Source organism: Schistocerca nitens, chromosome 1, assembly GCF_023898315.1.
Source record: "Schistocerca nitens isolate TAMUIC-IGC-003100 chromosome 1, iqSchNite1.1, whole genome shotgun sequence".
Taxonomy (NCBI): domain Eukaryota; kingdom Metazoa; phylum Arthropoda; class Insecta; order Orthoptera; family Acrididae; genus Schistocerca; species Schistocerca nitens.
Genome location: NC_064614.1, coordinates 1,148,214,568 through 1,148,220,976, shown reverse-complemented (window position 1 = coordinate 1,148,220,976; position 6,409 = coordinate 1,148,214,568). Strand labels below are relative to the sequence as shown.

The following is a 6,409-nucleotide window of genomic DNA, read 5'->3' as shown; positions in this document are numbered from 1 at the left end:
GCGTCATATTTTTGTGAAGATAAATAAAGGAGAGCAGATTATACTTAATACATTTTGACAGTGGGCGTTGAAAAAAGAAAAAAAAACTATAAACTCTATTAGAGAACATGCTGTCTGCAGGTATCACTTTATTTATCTACGGATTTCTCACAATCGTCTGCTACACAAAGTGAAACATTCTGATTATCATCATCATTTTGGATACTAAATACTTGCTAATTTGGTGAAAGTCTGGTGAGACTTAAAAACCATTAGCCACGATAAAATACTGTTTCTCTTCCGTAATTGAAGTGCGGAAGTTTTTAACTAACAGATAACTTCTGCGTTTAAGCTGATTACACCACTTTTGCACATTGGTAAACAAAACTGAGTAAGTATGTAACAGTCAACATGAATATTTGAGATGCAGTGCACAAAATTTTGTATACCTTTTATATTGATTGTACTGAAACAAGCGCTTCTCACTCTGAACATTTGTGAGGAGTTGTTACCTAATTTACGTCAGTAAAACTCAAAACATTCGTCTCACGGACAATACTTTCTGATTCGAAGCACTCAGGACAGAATCCTCTGCCCTATCTATTATTTTAACCCTAAAATTTGGGAGGGCAACGGCCTTGCCGCAGTGGATACACTGGTTCCCGTGAGATCACCGAAGTTAAGCGCTGTCGGGCGTGGTCGGCACTTGGATGGGTGACCATCGGGACCGTCATGCGCTGTTGCCATTTTTCGGGGTGCACTCAGCCTCGTGATGCCAATTGAGGAGCTACTCGACCGAATAGTAGCGGCTTCGGTCAAGAATACCATCTTAACGACGGGGAGAGCGGTGTGCTGACCCCACGCCCCTCCTATCCGCATCCTCCACAGAGGATGACACGGCGGTCGGATGGTACCGGTAAGCCACACGTGGCCTGAAGACGGAGTGCTATATATTTTTTTTTTAATTTGGGAGATCATGTGGATAAATCTAAGAACGAAAATGGTACAAAGTGGGCTAGTATTTGAAAGGGCGGCGGTTCTACTTTATTTCTCTTCCGGTCTTCCAGAATTGGGTTTACCGTGATTTCTATAAATCGCGTAAGGCAAACAGCTTGCTGGTTCCTTTCAAAAGAACGCGACAGTATTCCATCCCAAATCCGATCTGGTGCCCCGTCTCTAGCGACCTCGTCGTCGACTGACCGTTTTACCCTAACCTTTCTTCCTTACGTTCGTGCAACGAATCTGGTGTAGTTGTATGGTAAGATGGGGTGCATAGTCTGGGCCCGTTCTCAGAGTTCAACGACGTAGTGTTCTAGAACTGCAGTAACTACGCGGGTGGTCGGTGACGTCATTACGTACGGCGCCAGCGCCATTTACCGACAAGCTGGAAAGGGCGTAGGATTTCGCTTTGTAAGCGAATACCTGCATCCGCCACAGAGAACATGAAAGAGTTTCGAGGCGGGCAACGCGACGGCAGGTCGCGAAAATTTCGCTGGGCTCACCCCGTGTGGTAATTACGTCCGATAGACAAAAGTCCGCCCACATCGCTGCCCCCCTCCCCACTCGCCCTTTATTCGCTGCTCTCGTTAAAAGGGCGCCACTCACAGCGCGTAGTCTGCGGTTTCCTTTCCTTTTTCAACCTGTCTCCGTTTTTGTTCGTTACATTCGAGTTCGGAGAATTTTGTTTCTTCTCCCCAGTGTCTCGCGGCTCTGTTCCGTTTTTACTTCTCGATTTTTAATGCATCGGCAGTTCTGCTGGTTACAAACGTTTTTGCCTTTCAGCTATATATTTCAGATAGTGCGTCTGATAGAAGATACCTTGCTTGGATAACGTGCCCTTTACACTGTAACCAGCTTCTTGCGTCGCTAAAACTACAGGGATCGAAGTGCTATTTCCAACTTGTACAAAAACCAAACAGCAGCTATACGAATCGTAGGACATGAAGGTAAGGCATTAATTGACAACGGACGGAGGCACGGTTGTAGTATATTCTCGATGTTATTCACTTGTACACTGAGCAACCAGGGCGAGGAAACTAACGAGAAATTTTGAGACCGGATTGAATTTCAGGGAGAAGAAATAAAATCTTCAGTGTCAGAGGATAGCATTGTAATCTGACAGACACATAAAGGATTTGGAAGAACACTTAAATGCATAGGATACTCTTTTACTACTTGGGTAGGAAAATAGCAGCCGACGGCTGTAAAAAGGTAAGCTTTGCTTCAAAAGGTAAATATTTTAACATCGAATACAAATACTATCAACAAATCAGACAAGCAGAGGAACAAAGTTTTGAAATGTTACCCTGCAGAAGAGCGCTGAAGATTAGATGGTTAGATCGTATAACTAATTAAGTAGTACTGAATTGGAGAAAAAAGAGATTTATGGCACGATTTGACTGAAATAAGGGATCGGATGATACGGCATTTCCTTATGCATCATGGAATCGTCAGTTTGGTGATTATGGAGTGTTTAGGGGGTAAAAATTATAAAGCGAAACCGAATCTTAAAGCTTTCCAACCCACTTTTTCTGTTCACTGCAGTGTCCCCAACTCTTACCATTTTACGCAGGTAAGGACGTAAGGAATTACGGGCTATTACGCTACGCCTTTAAAAAATGAAATATAGTGTCACTTGGCCCTTTTTCACCAATTTTTGAAGCTACAAATGGTGTTCTGTTTATGGCTGTTTATTATACTTTTCTGTATGGTGCTTGCATTGGCTACGAATTACGCAATCCTTTGTTAAAAGGAGAGAGTCGAGAGAAAATATCTTGAAAAAATAGTTGTAGCCAGTCTTTTGCAAAATAGTCTTCTAAATCTGCTTTCGAATTCAGGGTCATGTACAATATTATACCAAAAAGAACCTTCAGTACTTTTAATGAAACATCTTTCCGCGAGTGCCACATTGAGTATTTTGTAAGCAGAGTGACTTTCTATATATTTTCTTTACCGTACATATTTGTAGCATCCACATTTCGCTCTAATATGAAGAGTTCGAAATATTCATGTTGGGATTTTGGTCGATCATCATGAGGAATAGAGAAACCTTGCTACGCGATAGAGAAAGTAAACCTAATGAGATAGCCGTCGCCATCTCAATTCAACTTCCAGGTATTTGCTAGAGGTTGTGTCTCTTACTGTGAACAAGTTCAAATGGTCAAAGGTCACAGTAGACATTCAGATATGAGGAGGCATTATATTCGACTAGAGTTTCGAATTCCAGGTGATTCGATTGAATCTTCTGGAATTCTAAACTCCAGTCGAATATATATATAAGACCCTTTGGGGTTTCACCATCAAAATCTCAACATACATTAGGACAGAACAGAACAATGGGGAAGTATCCACCGCTGGCCCCAGTTTGTAACAGACTTGATCATCCGATTCCAGAGGATCAGACATGTCATGGAGAGAAGTGACCAGAGGCGTACGTCGGCCCCACAAAATGCCACTCCCAAAACAGCAGGGAACCTCCACCTTGCTGCACTCGCTGTACAGTGTGTCTCAGGCGTTCAGCCTGACTGGGTTGCTTCCAAACACGTCTCCCACGATTATCTGCTTGAAGGCATATGCGACACTCATCGGTGAAGATAACGTGAAGCCAAACCTGAGTGGTCCGTTCAGCATGTTGTTGGGCCCATCTGTATCGCATTACAAGGTGTCGTGGTTGCAAAGATGGACCTCGCCATGGACGTCGGGAGAGATGTTCCGCGTCATTGCGCACAGTCTGAGTCGTAACACGGAAAGCATTATTCAACATGGTGGCGTTGCTGTCAGGGTTCCTCCGAGCCATAATCCGTAGGTAGCGGTCATCCACTGCAGTAGTAGCCCTTGGTCGTCCTGAGCGAGGCATGTCATCGACAATTCCTGTCTCTCTGTATCTCCTCCATGCCAGAACAACATCGCTTTGGTTCACTCCGAGACGCCTGAATACTTCCCTTGTCGAGAGCCCTTCCTGGTACAAAGTACCAATTCGGACGCGATCGAACCGCGGTATTGACCTTCTAGAAATGGTTGAACTACAGACAACACGAGTTGGTAGAATGGCTGGAACTGATCGGCTGTCGGACCCCCTCCGTCTAATAGGCGCTGCTCATGCATGGTTGTTTGCAGCTTTGGGTGGGTTTAGTGACATCTCTGAACAGTCAAAGAGACTGTGTCTGTGATACATTATCCACAGCCAACGTCTATCTTCAGGATTTCTGGGAACCGGGGTGATGCGAAACATTTTTTCATGTGTGTATTACCGTTTACATACGAGACTAGTTCTGGAAGCTTTCCTTAGCCGCTACTGCGGTTAATTAATACTGTATTAACAGGTAGTTCTCCTATTTGCCATGATGAATACTATTGTTTTTAATTGATGGGGATAGTATTGCTACTTGTCTCAAATTAGAAGGTACCGTATCAATTCAATGATGGTATGTCTCTATCCTAAAAACTTACATCAATGTGATCTTCCACGTACCTACACGAAACGCAATCGGTCCCTACTGTAAAAATTTTGGCATTATATCTCTTTTTGTTCGAGAAACTCCAATCATGTTCACCAGTAGAATTCACTTCCCATTGAGTGTAAAAGTCTTATAATGTAAGCAGTGTATGGGCCCCTTTCATTGTACATTACTTTTCCACTATTCGCCATCGTAGTTGTCGAACTGCACTTTTATGCAACTTACTTTTTTGGCTCTAGATTCAGCTCTGCCATCCTACAAGCTACCTGATCCTAATGCAGGGTTTTCCAAACTGTGTTATTTTCTGCGGGAAATGAATGGTTCAAATGGCTCTGAGCACTATGGGACTTAACAGCTGAGGTCATCAGTCCCCTAGAACTTAAAACTACTTAAACCTAACTAACCTAAGGACATCACACACATCCATGCCCGAGGCAGGATTCGAACCTGCGACCGTAGCGGTCGCGCGGTTCCAGACTGAAGCGCCTAGAACCGCTCGGCCACTCCGGGGAAGTGAATAATTGCTTCGCGAAAAACTATTAATAACCTGGCAGGTCTTTTCGACATTTAACGATACTAATTGTTTTCGTAAAAATTTTACCAGGATATCTGTCTTATCAGTTCTGATTTAAAATTGAATTAATCACTGAATAAGTAAGCTTTTCTCCTTTATTAAAATTTTATTAGCTTTCAAAATAAACAAGGACCAGGATTTTCATTGTTCCGTCAGAGGAAAAGTTTGGGAACCACTGATGTTGTTAGACACACCAGTTTGCTCTTCTACTTTAAGGGAAATTTGCAGCATATCGAGGGGTTGGTGGCCCTTCTTCGACTTTTAGCTCCACAGTTTGAGTCTACCTACACAAGAGGAGGAAATCGTAGATGACTGCATCAAACCAGTAAGAAGACAGAGGAAAAGAAGTTGTCAAAAAACTAAAATAAATAAAAATTGTTGAAAAGTACGTTTTCTCTGAACAGCGATACTGGTGAGAAATAAAGTGGCGCCCTCAGAGGCAGTGCGAGTGCTCCGTCAGCAGTAAGGTGTCACAACCGGAAGGCGGCTATTGCGCAATGGTCCGAGGGCCTAATCGATGAGGCGGCGCGCCGTACTGCCGAGGGATCAATACGGCCGTAAAGCAGTATTTATTGCGCGCATTCCTGCTGCGGCTGGCATTAGCATCCGGCACGGATTACGGCGGCCGCGGGCCGGGGAATCCCAGCGCGCGGCTCAGACGCAGCACAGCAGTGCTGCCACTCGCAATTTAGTGCCGTCTAATCTCGTGGCGCCGCGCTGCGGTCGCGCGTTATTAAATTCTGGACCGCGCTGCGCCTGCTTCAGTTGGCAACCCGTCCCGAGGAACAGACAGTGACTAGTCTCACAGGGCTCTGCGGTGTCTGGTTTACTGGGCGAGGCGGAGGGGTCCCACGTCGCAGAAGGGTTGCTGTTCCATCCGTCACCCGCTGAGAAAGTGGGTCAACGAGGGGTCGCCGCAACAGGCGCGGCGCAAAGCAACAGCCAGAGACAAAGCAAAGGAACTGGGACGGACACTGGGCTCTCGGGGTTTTGTCTCTGTCCTGGAAAGCAAGAAGCAGGGAAGGCAGACTAGCAGCAGAAACTCACTACCCTTTGTTCCACAATCGAAAACAATTAAGTGGAACCATAAACTACCATTAAATATCAACAAATAACCATCCAGTGCTACATAAAGGGGAATGACCACATAAAACAAATAATATGAAAAGTAGCTTGAGGCTTTCCCGACGGACATGTTGCATGTATGGTTCTCGGTCGAGACGTCGGATGTTATAGTGAAAACTCCACAATATTTCGTCAGCACAACTGGCCGACATCCTCAGGTGCGACGCACACACTGCTAAGGCAGCACCAGGGCCCCCTATTTATGCCAGTTTTAGGCAGGAAGTGCGCATGCGTGGAGGCGCCAAATTCGATGGCCAATACCGACGATATCAAC

The 6,409-nt window shown here is 44.9% G+C and overlaps 1 pseudogene; it reads left to right on the top strand.

The window, feature by feature from the left end:
• The first annotated feature begins 607 nt into the window (after positions 1 to 607).
• On the top strand, positions 608 to 725 carry LOC126211896 (5S ribosomal RNA; annotated as a pseudogene).
• The last annotated feature ends 5,684 nt before the right edge of the window (positions 726 to 6,409 follow it).